At 60.7% G+C, this 21,095-nt stretch overlaps 1 long non-coding RNA gene across 1 annotated transcript; it reads left to right on the top strand.

Moving 5' to 3' along the window:
• Window positions 1-326: 326 nt before the first annotated feature.
• LOC138848902 (uncharacterized) lies at window positions 327-2,239 on the top strand. The gene is made up of 2 exons (XR_011387042.2): window positions 327-1,044; window positions 1,181-2,239. It is a non-coding gene; the product is annotated as an uncharacterized LOC138848902 (long non-coding RNA).
• The last annotated feature ends 18,856 nt before the right edge of the window (window positions 2,240-21,095 follow it).

Here is a 21,095-nt window from a genome sequence, read left to right as displayed (position 1 = left end):
CCCCGAGTTTCGCCTCGTCTCTCCCGCATACAGGTGCACCCGTGTGTGTCTGTATAAGGGCTTCGTCCTAGCGTTCATTCAAAATGTGAGCTGGATGCCAGCCAAGTGACAGAGACCGTGGCCCTGCTCTCGGGGACCTAAGGAGCCCCCTGCCCCTTGTGTGCTCAGGCAGAACAGGAACTCGTAGCTTTCTGAATTCTTCCTTGGACTCACACTTGGAGGCGTCGGTGCCGAAGCCAGCTCAGAAATGACACCGGGCAGTGATTTCCTGTAGGAGGCTTCCCTGGGTATGACGACCAGGGGACGCAGTGGTGGGAGGGGCCGAGGGTGGCGCCGGCTGTCATGGGAGGCAGTCACACCCAGAGTGGGCAGGCAGGGGACGCTTCCTCCCAGAAGGGGACAGCAAGCAGTCTCCACTCAGATCCGGCCGGCCCCTACCAGGTACGTGCCCAGTGGCCCAGAAATTACACATCTCTTTACACACAGCCCATCAAAAAAAGGCAGACATCAAAGACCCCCGCGCCGGCTCCGGGCCGTGTGGTCCCCGCAGCCTGGCCTGCTCTCGGCCTCTCTCTCCTGCCAGACACACTCCCACTTGGTCCCAGCTCCCATCCAAGTCTGAGCCTCACCCTGCCTCCCGGCCCTGAACTTGAGCATTTGCATCTGGCCCTCCCCTCTCCTGGGCTGTCTCCTGTGGGGTTGCCAGATGCAGAGCCGGGAGCCCACTGGAGCTGACATTCTGGAAAAGCGATCGGGGTTTGAAGTGGAGGTTTGCCTGGATGTCCCATATTTCTCTTCGCTAAGCCTGGGGGACTCTTCTGTGCTCCGAGCTACCTTGGCGCTCAAATTCCCAATTCCGAAGGGTGGGTGTCGCTGTCCCCCTCGTCCCTTTTGCTCCACGCAGGGAAACGAGGGGCTCTGTGCATGGGCCCTTCCTCCCCCACAGCGAGGGAGGGAGGGTCTCACGCAGGCACATGCTCACGAGCTCCGTTCCCAGGGCGGTCGCCCGCACTCAGCACAAGATCCGCCGTGGCTCTCACCCAGGTAACTGACACTTTCTTTTATTATTATTACAAATGTGCTAGGCTTCAGGCAAACAGATGAATTGGAGTGTCTGGGTCTCCCACAATTCCCAACGTCCTCCTTCGCGGCTCAGGCTGTCTGGGTTTTGCTTTCACAGATGCCGGGCCAGGTTTCTATCCCTCAGACAGAAATGCTCCCCACGCCGCCGGCTCCTCCCCCAGGGCCGCGTGAAGTGGGAATCCGGCCTGCGGCAGAGGAAAACCAGCCCGTGGAGAAGAGACGGCGTTTGCACAGTGGCATTCTCACGGGGGCCGCAAATTACTCGTGGAGCAATCGGGGACTGAAAGCGTGGTGGAGGGTGCCGCCGGCCGCCTGTCCCCAGGTCCCCCGGCCCGGCTTAGCGGGAAGGCACGGAGCAGCTGCTGCCGATTAGCACGGGGAGCAGGCGCGTCAGCGAGGCGACACCTGCTGCAGGCTCAGACTGAGTCTGGTCAGAAGATTCCGTACACCTGCTCCCCCGCGTTCTTCACGTGTAGACTCGAATCTGAAACCCAGGGCTCGGCCCAGACACGCAGAAGTGGGCACGAGTCCGAAAGTTCTTGACGTGCCTGGGGGAGCTCGCACATCGGCTGCCGCAATCCACAGCCGTGGGGGAGTGAAGCTCTGAAGCCGGGACGCTCACGGTGACGGCCGGCCGGGGGAGCTCGCCCATTCCGCGGCTTCAGGGTGGCCTCCTGGGGTGAGATCTCAGTTCCCAAGTTCTGTTCAGAAACAGGGAAAGGAGACGGGCAAGGTCTCACCATTAAAAGTAAATGAGGTCTTTTTTCTTTTTTCTTTTCTTTTCTTTTCTTTTTTGACAGGCAGAGTGGACAGTGAGAGAGAGAGACAGAGAGAAAGGTCTTCCTTTGCCGTTGGTTCACCCTCCAATGGCCGCCGTGGTCAGCGCGCTGCAGCTGGCGCACCGCGCTGATCCGATGGCAGGAGCCAGGTGCTTCTCCTGGTCTCCCATGGGGTGCAGGGCCCAAGCACTTGGGCCATCCTCCACTGCACTCCCTGGCCACAGCAGAGAGCTGGCCTGGAAGAGGGGCAACCGGGACAGAATCCGGCGCCCTGACCGGGACTAGAACCCGGTGTGCCGGCGCTGCAAGGCAGAGGATTAGCCTAGTGAGCCGCGGCGCTGGCCCAAATAAATAAATAAATTAAAATAAAAGTGTCAGCAGGGCTCTATTCTTCTGAGGCCGCTGTTCCCAAGCTTGCTAATGGCCCCCTGCGTCCCCCGGGGCCTCCCGCTGTGTGTGTCTGTGCCCTGATGGCCTCTTCTTGGGAGGTCACGGTGTGGATCAGGACCACTAATGACCTCACCTTACCCTAACACCTCTGTGAAGACGTGTCTCCAAATACAATCTGCAGAACTGGTGTTCAGACTCTAACAGGACTTCCAGGGACACAGTACTCTGCCCGTTCCAGAGCCCGCCTGGCCCGGCCAGGCCTTCAGGGGGACAAGGGTTGGCCAGCTCCATGACAAAGCATCCCACATGGTACCCAGAGACGTCCCCTCTTCTGCCATCTGAAAGCAGGGACAAAGCCTGCCTCCTCCCGAGGTTGGTTCAAGGTTAAATGAGGTGATGGATGCCGAAGACCTGGCCCTGGGCTTGCTCAGCAACCACGCAGGGGCCACCGGGGTCAGAGACCTCAGTCACTGCGGATTAACGCGGTGAGCAGACGGGACACAGCACTCCACCAGCCTCGGCGTCTGCCGGCTTGGACGGTGACAGCTGAGCGAGGAGGTGGCGAGGGGACAAGCGCGCAGTGAGGCCCGTTTGGGTGGGGGGGCGTCCTCTGGGGCTGCAGCCGCTCCCCTGGGGGTGCTGCTCCCCACATCATGAACGCTTTTTCCTTTTTTATTTTTAAGATTTTACTAATTTATTTGATAGGTAGAGTTACAGAGAGAGAGAGAGAAAAAGGTCTTCCATCTGCTGGTTCACTCCCTAAGTGGCCGCAATGACCAGGGCTGGGCTAGGCAGAAGCCAGGAGCCAGGAGCTTCCTCCAGGTCTCCCACCTGGGTGCAGGGGCCCAAGCACTGGGGTCATCTTCCGCTGCTTTCCCAGGCCACAGCAGGGAGCTGGATCGGAAGTGGAGCAGCCGGGACGAGAACTGGTGCCCATATGGGATGCCAGCACTGCAGGCAACGGCTTTACCCGCTACACCACAGCGCCCGCCCTGGTTCCTTCTCCTTTTAAGATTTGTTTATTTGAAATGCAGAGCAACACAGAGACAGAGGGGGAAAGACAGACACAAGATCTTCCATCCTCCGGTTCACTCCCCAGTGGCCTGCCACTCTATCGGGTCTCCCACACCTGTGCAGGACCCAAATACTCGGGCCATCTTCTGCTGCCTTCCCAGGCGCATCAGGACTTGGATCTGAAGCGGAGCAGCCGGGACTTGAACAGGGGCTCCCAGACGGGAGGCTGGCGTGGAAGCCGCAGCCTAACCGGCTGTGCCGCAACCCCAAATGCTCTTCACTGAGATCTTTGCCAGGCTGGGACTCCCATGGGTGCCCCGAATCAGCTACCCCCTGGCTTCCCCTGTCCCTGCCCTGTGCTGGGAGGCTGAGCTGCGTGGGCCGTGCTTCCCAGCTGCACAGGACTGAACTGCTAGCACGGCGAGGCCAAGTTCTCAGTGTGTGGGAGAGTCTGTCAGCTGCAGGAGCGGCCATGCAGGCACGGTGGGGGCAGGGGCTCCTGGGCCCGCTGGCTTCTGCGGGGTTAACACAGGCACGGGGTGGAGCACTGCAGGGGGTCATGGGGCGGGGGGACCATGGGGGCTGCCCACGCCCGTCCCTCCTGGCTGCTGCATCACCTCACGGAAAGTCACTGCTTCTTCCTCTGCACGCCTTCCCCCTTGGTTTCTGTTCACCACCCCTCCCTCCTTGCAGCCCTGAACCCCCCCCCCCCAACACACCAAAGCCCTCTGAATTCTCCCAGTTTCAGTGTGGACCCTTCCTGGTGCCGGGGCCAGTTCCAGCCGCTGCCGCTCCCAGCCCACGGTGGTGAGGAAATGAGGAAAGCAGGCGGCTGCTCTGACAGACAGCCATGGGGGCGCCTTCCTCATGGGGACACGGTTAACACAGGCACAGGGCAGCCGATGACCAGGGATGCAGTGTGAGACCACGTGATGGGGACACGGTTAACACAGGCACGGGGCAGCCGATGACCAGGGATGCATCGTGGGACCACGTGATGGGGACACGGTTAACACAGGCATGGGGCAGCCGATGACCAGGGATGCAGTGTGAGACCACATGATGGGGACACGGTTAACACAGGCACGGGGCAGCCAATGACCAGGGATGCAGCGTGGGACCACGTGATGGGGACATGGTTAACACAGGCGCGGGGCAGCCAATGACCAGGGATGCAGCGTGGGACCACGTGCAGGTGGAAGGCGAGGCCCTGGAGGGCAAGGGGCTGTGGTGCTCAGTCGCTATGGCAACCCTGATGATGCTCAGGATGCAGGAGTCACCCAGGGCCTTCCTGCCACCCAGGGAGCCTGCAGGGGGAGAGGGAAGTGAGCGCCATGAATATTCAATGAAGGGCTTGCCCTCGAGCCTTCCCTGAGGGATCCTCTCCCACAGCCCTGGACGGAGGCCGCGGGGGCCTGGTCCAGGTGTCGTCGTCGTGAGGGGGGGAGCACAGTGAAAAGTCCAGGTCTCCCCCGGGCGAGGGCTCAGGCAGGTGCAGAGGGGACTCAACCTCTTGCCGACCCAGCTGAAGCGCGTCTGCACTGAAGCCGACGAGAAGGCTGACCCTCCTCCTGCCGAGCTCTCGGGGCTCTGGCTGCACCACTTTTCTTGTCTTGCTCAGCTATTTAGTTATTCGGAAGGCCAAGTTTAGAGAGAGGGAGACTCAGAGACAGAGATCCATCCGCTCGTCCACTCTTGAAAAAGCCGGAGCAGGACGAGTCCAAAGCCAGGAGCCAGGAGCTCCTTCCGGGTCTCCCACGCGGGTGCAGGGGCCAAGGACTTGGGCCATCCTCTACTGCTTTCCCAGGCCACAGCCAAGGGCTGGATCAGAAGTGGAGCAGCCGGGACTTGAATCAGCGCCCATATGGGATGCCGGTGTCACAGGCGGTAGCTTAGCCACAGCGCCGGCCCCTGTCCCACTTATCTGAGATCACTCTCCTCGCCACTCGGTTGAAGCCAACTTTTCCCCTGTCCCGTCAGGCTCCGTCCCCTCGCTGTTTTCCTGTTGTTATTGTTACCAGTGTAAGAGCTGTGCTGAGAGTGGCCTCTGCTTCGTGGACATCATGCTTGGGGTCTGTGTCTGTGGCCGGGACATCAGCTCAGCATTGAGTGGGCAGGTCCTGGGCTGTGAGACTCACTCTTCCACGTCAGTGCCTGGACCAGGCTGGGCACATAGAGGCCCCCACAGATGGATGGATGGATGGGTGGATGGATGGATGGATGGATGGGTGGATGGGTGGGTGGATGGTGGATGGATGGATGGATGGGTGGGTGGATGGATGGATGGGTGGATGGATGGGTGGATGGGTGGGTGGATGGGTGGATGGGTGGATGGATGGGTGGATGGGTGGGTGGATGGGTGGATGGGTGGATGGGTTGATGGATGGATGGGTGGATGGATGGGTGGATGGGTTGATGGATGGGTGGGTGGATGGATGGGTGGATGGACAGATGGATGGATGGGTGGATGGATGGATGGATGGGTGGATGGATGGATGGGTGGATGGGTGGATGGATGGATGGATGGATGGGTGGGTGGATGGGTGGATGGATGGATGGGTGGGTGGGTAGATGGGTGGATGGGTGGGTGGATGGGTGGATGGATGGATGGATGGGTGGGTAGATGGATGGGTGGGTGGATGGGTGGATGGATGGATGGATGGATGGATGGGTGGATGGGTAGATGGGTGGGTGGGTGGGTGGATGGGTGGATGGATGGATGGGTGGGTAGATGGGTGGATGGGTGGATGGATAGATGGATGGGTAGATGGATGGGTGGGTGGATGGGTGGATGGGTGGATGGATGGGTGGGTAGATGGATGGGTGGGTGGATGGGTGGATGGGTGGATGGATGGATGGGTGGATGGGTGGATGGGTGGATGGGTGGGTGGATGGATGGGTGGATGGATGGATGGGTGGGTGGATGGATGGGTGGATGGGTGGATGGATGGGTGGATGGGTGGATGGGTGGATGGGTGGATGGGTGGATGGGTGGATGGGTGGTGTGCAAAGGGTTGAACTCCCCTCCAGGGCGCTCTAGACTCACTGTTTCAGCGGGGAGCAGGTGGCAGGTGTCTGGTCACAGACGGACCCAGGAAAGCAGGCTTTGGGGAATCAGCGGGAACAGCTGGGGCGTCATGCCTGCCGTGAGATGGATACACTGATGCGTGGAGCCGGGCATCTGCCCACAGCAATGGGGCGGGGCAGATGGTGCGTTTGAGAGGCGCTCAGAGAAGGGAGTGAAGGAGCTGTGAGTGCAAGCAGGTGTGTGAGAGGAAGAGCTGCACGCAGCCCAGAGGGTGAGCACAGATGCCTGGGAAGACCCTGGAGAGTGGGGGTGCGGCCTGCACAGGCATAGGCCGGGCACGTCCCCCGTGAGCCTTTGGGCCTGCCTGCTTCAGCCCTGGCCACAGGGAGGAGATGCGTGTGGACTTCTATGAGCAGGTGCTCATCAGGGGCGGTTCCCTGTCCCCTGCTTCCCACTCGGGACACCCGTGGCATCCACGCGTGGGCACCACTAAGGCTCATGAGAGCCCACACCTCCTGCTCCAGCCCTTGGCCACTGGGATGGATGGGAGCTGGGAGATGCCTGTCCTTTGGGTCCCTCTTGCTGTCCTGGTGGGGTTGGCCGGCTGCTGCCGCACTGTGGCATGGGTCACATGGGCTGGGCTGGCTTTTCCTCCTTCCTCATGCCTTGGCCTCTCAGCAGGAGCAGCCGACACACAATTCTTCTCTAAGGCCGCATTTCAGAGCGGGAAGAGGCTACCCCAAGACAGGTCCCTGTTGGGGGTGACGACGTGGCTGGTGTGAAGACAGAGTTTGCTGTGTGAATCCTGGGTGCGTCTGTACACACCTGGAGCAGGTCGCCGGGACACACAGCAGGCATAGGACGGACACCACACAGCCCAAGAGCTGCTGGGAACAGGTGCATCCCCTATGGGAGAGTGAAAGGAGGGGATGAACAGAGCAGGGGGGTCTCCCGGGGTCGATTCTCCTCACTTTTCCTGTGCCCCCACGCACAGCCTGTGCCGGCACCAGATCCACAGAGCCTGTGAGCTTACAGTCTGGGCGAGGGGGGAGGCAGACCCGGCAGATGGCAGGTCGCTGAGTGACGTCATCGCGGATGTGGGTTGCTCTGCTTTTCCCATCTGTCACCGGCTCCTGCGGGAGCCACGTGGGAGGAAGACAGCTTCCGTTGCCTCACAGTTTGGGAGGTTCCGAGTCCAAGACTGGTCGTGCCCCAGTCGTCCGGTGCCCGAGGAGCGTGCGTGGGGGAACCAGGGTCGGAGACCGAGCAGCCGGGCCGACCAACCCTCCAGCAGGAACCCTCCCCAAGGACCCACGGGTCTCCCACCCGGCCCCACGACTGGATCAGCCCCTCAACCACATCCACCATTCACGCGGGATCTGGGGCTATACATCTGCACGACGGGGGAGCCCCGTCGTGTGCAGACAGAGGCAGGAATGGGGAGACGTCAAGGTGTGCCGACCCCGGGCCCCCGCGGAAGCCCCCGCCCGTCCTCGCATCCAGCAGCCCCCCCTCTGTGGTGCTCCTGGTCTGCTGCTGTTTGTTGCTTCCTCTGCCTCCCCCAGCAGAGGGCAAGCTCCTGTTAGCTCAGGCCGTGCAGATCTGTGCGTTTCCCAATGACCTCACGACCGCTGCCACCTGGATTTGTCACGAGGATTTCGGATTCCACCTGGTCCACCTGGAGCTCACCGGCTCCTCCTCCAGGGAGCCTGGATGATTCCTCCTTCCTGTCCACGCTGGACGCATCCTGGTGCCTCTTCTGTTTGCACGGTCTGCCTCTGTGTCGCACCACCAACGTCTTCCCGGGTTTACTCACTGTGTTGCTTCCACAGCTGGAGTATGGCAGACTCGCTCACCGTCAAGTGGAAATACAAAGGTGAGGACCAGGAGTGAACGGGGCGAGGACACGAGGACGTGGCCCGGGCAGCCGCCGTTTCGTGGAGAAGCAGCCACAGACCCAGTGAGCGCCCGCAGAACGTGGCCGTCTACGAGAGGCCCGGGAAAGGGGCCGGGGCTGCCTAGGAAGCTGTGGGGTGGGGGAGGGGGAGCCGGGGCCGGAGGAAGAGAATAAAGGGGTTCTCTTCCACCAGGAAGCTGGGCGCTGTCTTCCACAGAGGGGCTGGGGGCCGAAGGGAGAGGCCCCTGTCACCTGCCCTGATGAGCTCAGCGTGGTGGACCCCAGCTCAGGATGCAGAGGCAAGAGGCCCGGGGTGCCGGGCAGCCGGGAGCTGCCGCACCTCCTCGTGTGTGAGCTGCACCCAGCGTTTCACAGTGACTCCCAGGAGGCAGAGGGCGGCAGAGGGCGGCAGGAAACGCGGCGTGGGGCGGAGGCATTTCACGCAGCTCTGCCTTGTGAGTGCCCCCTTCCACAGTCTCTCTCCCCCACACCCCAGCGAGGGCTTCCGGGCGCCCCATCTGGTGCCGCCTGAGCAAGCGCACATCCTGGCTGTCACTGTGGCCGTGTAGGCGTGACCGGGGCTCACAGGGAGGAAGTGCTCAGCCTCGCTATTTGGGAGCCAGAATTGAGTGTGTCCCATCCATCCTCAGAGCGCCTGCCTCCCCCGGGGTGCGCTGGCCTCCCCATCACCCGTGGGCTGCTCACACCCAGTCGGCTGGGACCCACCAACGATGACCGGCACCAGGCACAGTGACGTGGGGAGGGTGTGCCATGGCCCAGGCCAGCCCGTGCGCTCTCACTGGCCGGGCCTGTCACGCTGGCCCTGGGTCACAGTCGGCTCAGCCCTCCCACCCACGCTGCCTGGGGTGCGCTGTGTGTCTGGTCCCTGCCGCGTCCATGCCCAGCTGAGGTGATGAAGCCATGACTGACCAGGTAGCCCACGCCTGATGCTCCGAAGGCGGAGCTGCGACCGAGCGGAGTGACGGCACCCATCACCCATCATCGTCCTTGAGTCCAGATGGAGCTAACAGTAAGCTACTTCCAGTGCATTGTGTGACAGCATCGCTCAAAAAAAGAAAGGAAAAGAAACAAAACACTTCCCCAGGAAACGCAGTCTACCTGCTGGACAAACCCACCGGCCTGAGCAGGCTAGGGGCGTGCGTGTTAGGGGTGGATGCTAGCGACCTAGAAACCGGAGGTCGGGAAAGGTCAACTCCGGGGTGGTCTGGCCGTTGCCATGGCAACATCTCAAAGGACACAGGGGTCAGGGAAGGTCACACTTAAGCACAGCGAAGCAAGCCAGCCCCGGCCCCCAGAGCAGGCCAAGGGGAGCCCCCTGCACAGGAAGAGTTGCCCGTGCACAGACCCCGGAGAAGAGCAGCCTCGTCGGCTGAAATCCTTGACCTCGTCCCTTCTGTCCGTGGGAATCCGCGTGCATCTGGGAGCTTGTTTCCTCCTAGTGCCTTGGCCCCGGCCTGCTCACTGAGCAGACCCCGAGATAGCCCACAGCCGTGGCGTGTCCGCGATGCTCCCTAAGCGGACCCCGAGACAGCCCACAGCCGTGGCGTGTCCGCGATGCTCGCTGAGCAGACCCCGAGACAGAGCACAGCCGTGACGTGTCCGCGATGCTCGCTAAGCAGACCGTGAGACAGCACAGCCGTGGCGTGTCCGCGACCGTCTGGAGGGGGCCTGTGGCTCTGCTTGCACTCTGGCTGCGTCCAGTGCTGTGTGCCGAGGCACTGGGACGGAGTCTGTGTCCACCACTCCTGGTGCCGTGGATGACAGAGCTTTGCCTTTGCGTCAGTCACTCTCAGCGGTGGCTTCGCTCTGCTTTTTCCCCCAGCAGCTTCTGGGCTGGCGGCCTGGCCCCAAGCACGGCGCTGTGCAGGTGGTGGGGCCTCTGGGGGCTCTGCCTTCAGGAATGGATGCAAACTGTCTCCTGGGACCCTCTTGAGATGGAGCTGCCGGGAGGGAGCCTGGGCCCTCACCCATTCTCCCCTGCACCCACTCCCCTCCACGGTGACACCATCTGCACGAGGCCTCAGCCGAGCTGACGCTGGCCCCGTGCCTTGGGCTTCCAGCTCCGCAAGCTACACAAACCTCCTTTCTTTGTAAAGCCCTCCACCTCCGGTGTTCTGTTACAGTCACACAGAACAGACCAAGACCTTGCTGAACGCTGGGAACTTTGCTCGTGGTGTTACCAACCGCACCGGGGACCTGAGCTTGGAGCGGCCCAGGCGGCACAGAGTGGCGGAGCTGGGGTCAGTGGCAGGTGTGTCTCAAGGCACAGCTCTCCTGTGTCGGTAGCAGGTGCGACTGCTGTGCCCTCCAGGGCTGTTGCTCCCGTGTCAGCGCATTGCAGTGGCTGTAACAAAGTAACCGAGACTGGGCAGTGGGGGTTCGCGGAGGCTGAAACCCAGGACCAGGCAGCCCCCTGAGGAGCATGGTGGCAGGTGGCCTCACCACGGCGACAGCACGGGCAGGATAGATCCCAGGGCGAGACAGGAAGTGGCGTGGCGAGGGGAGGTCGGTCCTGCTCGTTCCTAGGAACTCATTCTTGCAGCGACTAACAGGGTCCCAAGGGAATTGTGTTGATTCCTTCCGAAGGCTGAGTCATCTCCCTCTAGGCCTCGTGTCTTCAGGTTCCAGTCCTAACGCTGCCACACTGGGGACCAACCCCCAACCCCGGAGCCCCGGGGGACTCACTCAAGCCAACGGCAGGGCAGGCATCGGGCTGCAGGCGGTTAAGCCTCTGTGTGGGGCGCCTGCATCCCGTCTGGGTGCCTGGGACTGAGTCCTGCCTCTGCTTCCAATCCATCTTCCTGCTAATGTGCCTGGGAGGCGCCGGTGAGACCCCACGTGCTTGGGTTCCTGATGCTCGTGGGGGACCAGGATGGAGCTCTTGGCTCCTGCCTTCAGCCCAGACTGGGGCAGGCATTTGCAGAGTGAAACCAGTGGATGGAAGATCTCTCTTTCTCTCTCTCTCTCTCTCTCCCCCACCCTCTCTCTCTCTCTGTGTGTCTCTACCCCTCTGCCATTCTGCCTCTCAAAGAAACCAGTGGATGGGAGATCTCTCTCGCTCTCTCTCTTCTCTCTCACTTTCTCTCCCGCTCTCTCTCTCTCTCTCTCTCTCTCTCTCTCTGTGTGTGTCTCTACCCCTCTGCCATTCTGCCTCTCAAGCAAACAATATAAAGAAAAACATCTGCACACCCCAGCAATGCCGAGCTCACAGAACTAACGGAAGCCTTGACCTTGTCCCAGTTCTCTGAGAACCGTGGCTGCGGCTGGGGGTGGAGGACGTCGGGCTGTGTCTGCAAGAAGACTGAATGCTGGACTGACAGCTGAGCTCCCACGACATGCGCAAAATCCGGTACGACTGGATGTGCTCAGGCTACGTGCGGGCCAAACACCAGCAGTTATCTCGTTAATGAAGCGACCGGCTTTAGCCGATCAAAAACCAGTGTGTGTTATTTAAAGGGAAACACCACCTGGTTGGTGTGAACCGTGCGGGCAGGGCCTGCTCACCCCCCGCCTCATTCTCCTTGTCCCGCACCCCCTCCCTGCCTGCTCCATTAACACAGAAGTTCCTGGGGTCCCCACAACCCCCTTGGCATGGCAGGACACCCCGCTCAGCTCCCCTCTTTTTTTTTAAGATTTATTTTATTTATTTGAAAGTCAGAGTTACACAGAGAGAAGAGAAGCAGAGAGAGAGAGAGAGGTCTTCCATCCGATGGTTCACTCCCTAGATGGCCACAACGGCCGGAGCTGCCCCAATCCAAAGCCAGGAGCCAGGGGCTTCCTCCAGGTCTCCCACGTGGGTGCAGGGGCTCAAGGACCTGGGCCATCTTCCACCACTTTCCCAGGGCATAGCAGAGAGCTGGATCAGAAGTGGAGCAGCCAGGTCTTGAACCAGTGCCTATATGGAATGCCGGTGCTTCAGGCCAGGGCGTTAACCTGCTGCACCATAGCGCCAGCCCCTCAGCTCCCCTCTTCTGTCCTTGCTTCTGGGCCAGTCCCAGTCTGTCCATCCTGCACAGCTCAGGCAGGCCGCCAGTCCGCGGTGTAAAACGCTGCACACCTGTTGTTTTCCATCTCTGAGCTCGGAAGTCCGAGAGGAGTAGCGCTGGGCTGGAGTCGGGAGCGACCGCCCCCTGCTCCTCCCGAGGCTCCAGGACAAGCCCGTCCCACGCTCTTCCAGACTTGGAGGCCTTGGCTCATGTCCCCGTGCCTCTGTCTTCAGAGCCAGCAGGGGCAGGTGGGCCCTGCACGCCCCGTCACACGGCTGCTGCCTCGCTTTCTCAGGGAACCCTGGGATACCTTGGATCCCCCATCCCCCGCACAGTCCAGGGTAACCTTTGCCCTGGAAGTCACATTATCGGGGTCTGGAGACCAGGGCACGGCCATCTCCAGTTGCCGCTCTTCGGCGACCCCATGTGCTGAGCCGCACCACCTGGTCGACCCCGTGCGGACTCAGACTGGACTGCTGGCCCTGGGGCAGCGCCTGTGCCTGATCCCTGTGCCCCTCCCGCCTGCTGCTGGCCCTGGCGCCCGGTGGGAGCCTCACGTGTTGCAGACAAGCTGAGTTCCTCTGGGCCCCCATGCTCCCACCTCTCCTCTCTGGGGTGGGTGATTGGCACCGCGGCTAAGGCATTGAGACACCCGCATCCCCCAGCAGAGTGCCTCGTGTCGGTCCTGGCTCTGCCCTGGATCCGGCTTCCTGCTAATGCACACCCTGGAGGCAGTGGTGAGGGCTCAAGTGGTTGGGTCCCTGGCACTCGTGTGGGAGACCTGGATGGAGTTTGGGGCTTCCAGCTGTGGCCCGGGCCACAGCTGTCATGGGCGCCTGGTGAGTGAACCAGCAGATAGAAGATCCCGCTCTGTCTTTGTTTCTGTCCTTTCTGTTTCTCTTCCTTTCAAATAGACAAAAATTCTGAAACAAACCCCCACCCATGCCTTTGCTGCCGCGGCTGGAGCCCAGTACGGACCCGGACTTGCGCAGGGCACCTCCCCTGCCCCAAGAGGATGCCTCGGAGACGGCCGGCACTGTGGTATAGCCAATAAAGCAGCCGCTGACATCCCATGTGGGCCCCGGTTCGAGTCCTGGCTGCTCCTCTTCCAATCCAGCTCTCGGCTGTGGCCTGGGAAAGCAGAGGAAGATGGTCCAAGTCCTTGGGCCCCTGCACCCATGTAGGAGACCCAGACAAATCTCATGTCTCCCAGCTGTTGCAACCATTTGGGGAGTAAACCAACAGATGGAAGATCTCTCTATTTGTCTCTCCCTCTCTCTGTAACTCTGGCTTCCAAATAAATAAGTAAATAAATCTTTCTTAAAAAAATTGTTGTGGGGGCAGCACTGTGGCACAGTTAAGCCCTTTTCTAAAGTGTTGGCATCCCATATGGGCACCGGTTCAAGTCCCAGCTGCTCCTCTTCTGATCCAGCTCTCTGCTGTGGCCTGGGAAAGCAGTAGAAGATGGCCCAAGTGCTTGGGCCCCTGCACGCATGTGGGAGACCCAGAAGAAGCTCCTGGCTCCTGGTTTCAGATCGGTGCAACCCCGGCCATTACGGTCATTTGGGGAGTGAAGCAGCTGTCTTTCCCTCTCTCTGTCTGTAACTCTACTTCTCAAATGAATAAAATTGTGGGAAAATTCACAATAAGCTTATTTTGGTACAAAACACTTCTGAATTCTTGTACAGTTTATTCATAACACACATTTCCATGAACCTTTTGAAGACCTCTCATATATGACCTGGGACCTCCCAGGGACAAGGAGCCGGGAGGCAGAGCAGTGAGGATGTCGGGGTTCAAGGGCAGGTGTTGGGGTGCGTTCTCGGGCACGCACCTGCCACCCACTGCCCCGGAGGCAGGCCGGGGGCTGGCACTAAAACCCCTCGCCTGAGCTGTACCCGGATTGCCAATCTTGTTTTCTCATATCTGTGCTGGCGCCTGGCTCCCTTCGGGTCCACAGAGAGATGGACCCGGCCGTATGAGGGCGGGGATGCGGGGGCGGGGCTTGCACTGCCCCAGGCCATCTGCACAAAGCAGCTCCTGTGGCAGGGGCCCCACCGCTGGCAGCTGTGTGCCTGCCCCTCGTGGTCAGGCGTGCGTGCTCGTCCTGGGGGCGCCTCCCCCGCCTGCCTGTACACTTTCACCACCTCCAGATGTGCAGGGAGCGAGGCCAGGCCCCTCCTTGCAGACTCTCCCTCTCGGCACGCGCTCTCTCTCTCTCTCTCTCCCTCTCTCTCTCTCCTTTCTGCCTCCAGGTTTGGGTCAGCCCAACTGCACATCAACAAAGGCAGGCTTTGAAAAGCTAAGCTCAGTCTGAAATGTTAGCCCCGTAATTGAAAAATGCCTGGGGGAAGGGGACTGGAACAGATCCCCTCCAACACAGGAACTTGATCCTCTGCAGCGGTCCAGGCCAGGCTGGACGGTCAGGGCCGCAGGGACACACCCTCCGTCTCTCTCTCTCCCTCTCTCTCTCTCTCTCTCCCCCTCTCCATCCCTCTCTGTCACTCTGCTTTCAAATAAATACCTGGGGGGGAGGGCAGAGAGCAAGTGAGCTGCAGGCTGTAACCTCAGAACCATCAGGCGCCAAGCGGGGCCGGGCACCCCAGCTCACTGGCTCCCAACAGCAGCTGCTCGGCCACCCTGTGTGTTGTAGGTCAGAGGTCAGTGCATTTTTCCTGCCAAGGGTCAGAGTAGGCCTCGTGACAATTAACTCAGCCACCGTGGCAGCCACACACAATGCAAGCATGGAAAATACGCATTACAAAAAACTGTGTGTGGCTTCAAAACTTCTGCACCCAAATAATCTCAGTATTAATGCCGTTTTCTGTGCTCCTGTGCAGTATCCTCGCATGTGAACGACTGTTCACGATCAGAACAAGGGGCAGCGGGAAGGGCCCCGGGCTGGGAGTTGGCCGGCCCCGGTTCTGATTGGTGAAGTAAGGGTTTCGGGCTGTCCGTCACACAGAAGTACTGAGCGTGTCTGAGACACTCCCAGAGGAGCAGGCACCTGGCCCAGTGGCTGAGCGGCTGCCTGGGCCAGCCACACCCTGTGTGGGTCGGTGCTTACGCTCTGCTCCGGGGTCCAGTTCCTGCTAATGCACTCAAGTGATGGCCCAGGTGGCTGCATCCCTGCCACCCACGCGGAAGACCCGGGTTCTACTCCCAGCTCCGGGCTTCACCCTGGCCCAGCCCTGCCTAATTGTGGGCTTTGGGGAGCAAGCCGGAGGATGGGAGCCATCTCTGTGTCTCTTTGTCTCTATCTTACTTGCAATATAGTTGGAGAACAAACATCTCAGAAGACAAAGAGTAAGCAAGTGAACCACTCAGAGGGCTCTCAGCACAGAAGCATGGACAGCAGGTGCGTCAGAGGCCTGGGATGGCCGCTGCTGCCCCGACACCAGCCCAGGGCCTGGAGCTGGGTTCTGCGCTGACTTAGGCTGTGGGACTGGGGACTCCCCAGGGACCTCCAGGGCTGCCGGTGTGCAAAGTGAGAAGGCTGGAGCGAATCAGCGCTGCTGGCCCACGCTCCGAGTGGACACGTGATTCTGTGTGCCCACCTGGAAGGGCAGACAGAGGCCGGAGGCAGCGGCAAGTCCTGCTGGTTCCGGCACTAAGGACGTCTGGGCTCCATCTTCCGGCTGCGCATTTGCTGTCCTCACCGTCAGCGTCTCGCATCTCCACCAAAGATCTCACCCCTTACCTCGCCTGCTGGGTCTCGTCTGCGGCTGCCAGTTCGCTCTGTCCACAATGCGAGGGCTTTGGGAGTGGCAGTCCCCTGTCTGAGACACTCAGGGGCTTCCTCTAACCCCCACACCCCTCTCAGGCTCCTGAGCCATTTCCTGGAGGCTTAGAGATGGAAGAGTGGGTGACGGACCTCGGAATGGCTTCAGGCTCACTCTGAATCTGTACGCTCGGCTGTGCTGGTTTCCTACGGCTGTGCCCCGATTTCCACTACACCGACGGCTCAGACAAGACACGTGTTACTCCCAGCGCCTGTGCGTTGGGAATTTCAGAGTGGAGACTCCAGCTCGAGGCTCCCCCAAGGTGCTGGTGGGAGCTGAGGTCGTCGGACGGCGTGATGGGGGCTGGATGGTCCACGTCCACGCCGGTTCACGTGGCTCTTGGCCGAGCCACAGTTCCTTGCGGGCTGGAGGTCTCGGCTCCTCGGCCCGTGGACGTCTCCTGTAAAGTCCCCTCGGGATACAGCAGCTGCTTCCCCCAGCCTGAGGGATCCCAGGGCGGCGAGGGGCAGGTGCTCTGCCTTCAATGGCCTTGGACATCGCTTGTCATCGCTCTGTCACTCTCTGCTCAGTAGAAGGGGGCTCGAGCCCCGCCTCTCAGAGGGAGGGGCGTCCGGGAATGCAGTCATGCGTGCAGAATTCTGCTGGACCTGCGTGAAGCCCGCCCCCAGGACCCCTTGACCTTCACAGGATCTCCAAGGAGGCTCCGCCCTGCCCTGGGCTCAGTGTTCTCTGACAGGGAGGACGGCGGCGCCCAGCTCCAAGTCTGCTGGGGCTCTAGCAGAGCCGTGCATGGCCCAGCTGCCCAGTGGAGCCTGTCTGACTGACATGCGGTGCGCCCGAGCCCTGCGGCTCCTCCCTCAGTCCTGGCCCTGGCTCTCCGGCCGCACTGGAGGGCTTCTGTCTCCTGCCCGCCCTGTGCCCCCTCACTCCCGGGCTCCTCCCCCAGGGTGCTGCTTCCGCCAGTAAGCCTGCCCACTTGTGTATTTATTCATTTTTTTAAAAATATTTTATTTATTTATTTGAGAGACAGAGTTATAGACAGAGGCCTAGAGACAAAGGAAGGTCTTTGATGTTCTGGTTCATGCCACAGATGGCCGCAATGGTCAGCATTGGGCCAGACAAAAGCCAGGAGCTTCTTCCAGGTCTCCCATGTGAGTGCAGGGACCCAAGGACTCAGCCATCTTCCACTGCTTTCCCAGGTGCATTAGCAGGGAGCTGGGTCGGAAGTGGAGCAGCCGGGACTGGAACCAGCGCCCACAGGGGATGCCAGTGCTGCAGACAGAGGCTTAATCTACCGCGCCACAGCACCGGCCCCATGTATTTGTTCCCACTGTTGTCAGTGAGCACAGTTATTGTTCTACAGGCACCCCCCACACATAACGGCTTATAGGGGAGGCCTTCAAAACGTTTGTGGAAAAGTGAAAGTAAAATAGAAGGTTATTTGTTTCAAAAGAGTTTGAAATCCATGCAGTGTTTTCATAATAAACATTCACACAAACTATTTTAAGATATCATGTATATGATTTCAGCCGGCGCCGCGGCTCACTAGGCTAATCCTCCACCTTGTGGTGCAGGCACACCGGGTTCTAGTCCCGGTTGGGTGCCGGATTCTGTCCCGGTTGCCCCTCTTCCAGGCCAGCTCTCTGCTGTGGCCCGGGAAGGCAGTGGAGGATGGCCCAAGTGCTTGGGCCCTGCACCCCATGGGAGACCAGCAGAAGCACCTGGCTCCTGGCTCCTGCCTTCGGATCAGCGCGGTGCACTGGCTGTAACGCGCCGGCCACGGCGGCCATTGGAGGGTGAACCAACAGCAAAATGAAGACCTTTCTCTCTGTCTCTCTCTCACTGTCCACTCTGCCTGTCAAAAAAAATATATCATGTATATGATTTCAAACATGTTTTGTACCAAAATAGCCTTATTGCTTCTTAAATTATTTACTTACGTATCTCAAAAGGCAGAGGCAGAGAGAGATCTTCGTCTTCTGGTTCACTCCCCAAACGCCCGAGACAGCTGGGGGCTGGGCCAGGCCAACTGCAGGACCTGGGAACTCAGTTGGGTCTCCCGCGGAGGCGACAAGGACCCAGGAACTTGAGGCGTCACCTGCTGCCTCCCAGGTGTCTATCAGCAGGCATCTGTCCCCGGGACAGCAGCAGCCCCTCCTGGGAAACCTGGGAGCAGCTCCCTCTCTCGGCAGGGCTAAGGGTGGATCCAAAGCCCATGGTGCGTAGCCAAACTCTGCCACTCTCCCTGTCCCCAAGGCTGCCTGGCGTGCAGGTGTGCAAGGAAGCCCTCCAGGGAGATGGGAAAGGGTGCTGGTGTTAGGAGCGGAGTCTCCAGGGGCGACAGCAAAGGCAGGGGCCTGAGGGCTGACCTCGGAATCCACCAGGGAAATGTGCAGCCCTCACACTGCAGCCCTGGTGCCTGGACACGATTTCAGGTTAGCCCGGAAGCCTCTCCCTCCCCGTCAGCGGGGCTGCAGGCGGGAGAAAGCCCCTCATTAGACTGCGTTCCTTTGACTTGACTTTTATTCATTTTTGAAGCTTCCTAAGGAACATAGGCTTTTGCCTAAGGTTCCCTTTCCCACGCAGGTACTTTGGGGATTTCCTGACCTCTTGCTCCCCAGCCCCGCGCTCCAGGAATAAACCACCTGCGACGGTGGCGTCAGGAGCCAGCCTCTCCACGAGGCTTCCTCCGGCACCTGGGTGTTGCAGCTGGGACCAGGCTCCTGCCCAACACCTGCACGACGCAGCGGGCAGTGGTCTCTCGTGTGCACCAGGCCCCGATGGAAACGTTACCAGGAGCGCGCGGTGGCTGCAGCCGTGCCTTTGCAGGGAGGGGCTTCCTTCCACGGCAGGAGGGTGGTGGGCGTCATCGCACCTCCAGGAACCCCTTCGCTGCAGCGAGTGCGGTGACAGTGACCGAACACGGGGGCCCACTCGCTGGGGGGCTTGTCATGGCTCTGCAGGGACTCTCATCCCACCCCACGTCCCACCCAAAGGCCAAGAAAGCCAATAACCACATCGGCACCAGCTGCCATCTCCACAACATCCCTGAGCCGGCCCCATCGGGAGCAGAGCACCTGTGCCGTGTGCAGCCTTGTGGAAGCAGCTGAGGAGGGGGCAGCTCAGGGGGGTGAGGGGCGGCTGGCTCCAGCCGTCAGGATGCTGTAGCTGCTCTCAGGGGTCTGGAGTCTCCCCCCCGGCACCCTCACCCACGAGAGGCCCCAGGGGACCTGGGTGGGGGCTGAGCGTTAGGCCTGGCTGGTGACTATGGCTCTGGCGCTTGGTGACGGAGAGGGGCCGGAAGCGGCCCCCAGCTGTGCATGGAGGGTGCATGGCTCATTTCAAACCCATGAAAGCTTGAGGTCAAGGGCCCCGTGGAACAACGCCCAGGGCCTGGATTCTTCAGTCTCTGCAGGTCCCTCCATGGCTGCCATCCACTCCTAGGCATCCCCTCGTTTTGGCTGAAAAAAATATATCACCATAGCTTGGGCCAAGCCAGGGCCCAGAGGGCCCCCACTTGAGTGTCAGCTTGAACCAGAGGGTGAGGTGATCCTGCACCAACGAGTTCGGGGATGGATTATGCATGTCTTCTATGCACAGAGGAAGAGGAGGTTGGGACAGGCTCGCTCTGCGTCCTCCTGCCAGGATCTGAATCCTTGCAGCCAATGTATACACTGCAGTCGGAATAGACAGTCTCCCCGGGACCACACTCAGGCAGGCAGAGCAGCAGCGAGTCATCTCGGGGTCGCTGGGATCCACAGTGTGTTCTGAGAGGGGCCTGGAAGAAGCCCCCTGGCCGTGAGCCTCTGTTAGCTCCAGGTGTCTGCTCTGCGCAGCTGCAGCAGCCTGGCACGTGGGGGCCGCGGGTGACCGGAACCCAGGACGGGTCCATGCAGAAGGCACAGTGCTTGGTGGGCGTCGGCAGCACAGGCCGAGCTCTCAGACCCAACAAGTGTACAGACAGAGGCAGCCCCTGCCCCGGCACAGCCACGGGTCCCGGCCGGCCGGGGCAGAGCGTGAGGGCTCACGGGAGGGCGAGCTGAGATCCCAGGGATGATGGAGTTTGCCAGACCCTCCGGGTGCTTGAGTTTCCATGCTTCCGGGTGCCGGGCCTCTCTGTTCCCGGGAGCTACGAGAGGCCGGCGGCCGTGGCTGGGAGCTGCAGCCCTGCTCTGCCTTCTGCTCTTACCAGGCACAGCCAGGCCAGAGCCCGTGGCCTCTGTCCTCCTCTGGGCAGCCGCCACCCCGTCATCACCCTGGCATCCCGGGCCCCTGCCTGGGGGGTCCCCAGCTCCGACACCCCATTCGTCTCCAGTCTGGATTCACTCAGGCACAGGGTCACCAACAATTGTCCCAGGGGCATTGTGGGTTGGCACGGTCTGTGCCCAAATGCTCAGAACCCTGTGTTTCCAGTCCACAAAGCCCTTGCTATAGTCACACGTTCCTTGCAGAATTATTAAAACCAGCAGGAGAGCGCCACCCTCTCCAGTTCCACCGTCTCACGTGGTATCGGTGTCCGCCCTGGTCTGTCGTATTCACCGAGCCTCTGATGGGGTGGGGTGGGGGGCAGAGAGGCCTGAGCACACTGAGAGCTTTGGCCCGCGAGAGCTGCAGCGCGCGTGGGAATGATTAAAATCCCCCGGGCACGCGGCAGTGTGGTCGGTGCCCGCTGGCCCCCGGCAGCCCTGAGTCAGCTTCCTCCGAGCGTCTGCTTCCCTGCTGTGCTGCCCGTGTCCTGGGCGCCGTGCTCTGGCCTAGCATCTGACCCTCCCCATCTGTGACCCCGCGGCTGACCTGGGCAGCGTGGAGATGGCAGCAGATACCCCCTTGGCTGTAGATCCGGGGCCTCAGCTGCTCCTGGAGTCTGGCCCTTGGAGCCTGCCCACGGGTCTCAGGCCTGGTGTACAATGCCCCGCCCAGTTTCACAGCCACGTCTTCCTGCGTGCCGGGTTTCCTGGAAGCAAGCCTGCGTTGAGGAGGAATCTACCCGCCCTTAAGAAGTTCCTTCAAGAAGAAAGGTAAGGCGGGGTCATGCTGAAGTCGTTCAAGGTTACGGGCCCAAGTGTTTCCCAAATCCGCCTCTGCGGATGACTTGCGACTGGTCCAGACCGGAAGTCCGGCATTGATCACACGCTGCTTCTGGAAGCAAAGAGA

This window comes from Oryctolagus cuniculus, chromosome 3 (genome assembly GCF_051225735.1).
Source record: "Oryctolagus cuniculus isolate XC-2025 breed Fujian yellow rabbit chromosome 3, ASM5122573v1, whole genome shotgun sequence".
Classification (NCBI taxonomy): domain Eukaryota; kingdom Metazoa; phylum Chordata; class Mammalia; order Lagomorpha; family Leporidae; genus Oryctolagus; species Oryctolagus cuniculus.
Note: the sequence above shows the minus strand (reverse complement) of the source record. Positions and strands in the feature narration are given on the sequence as shown.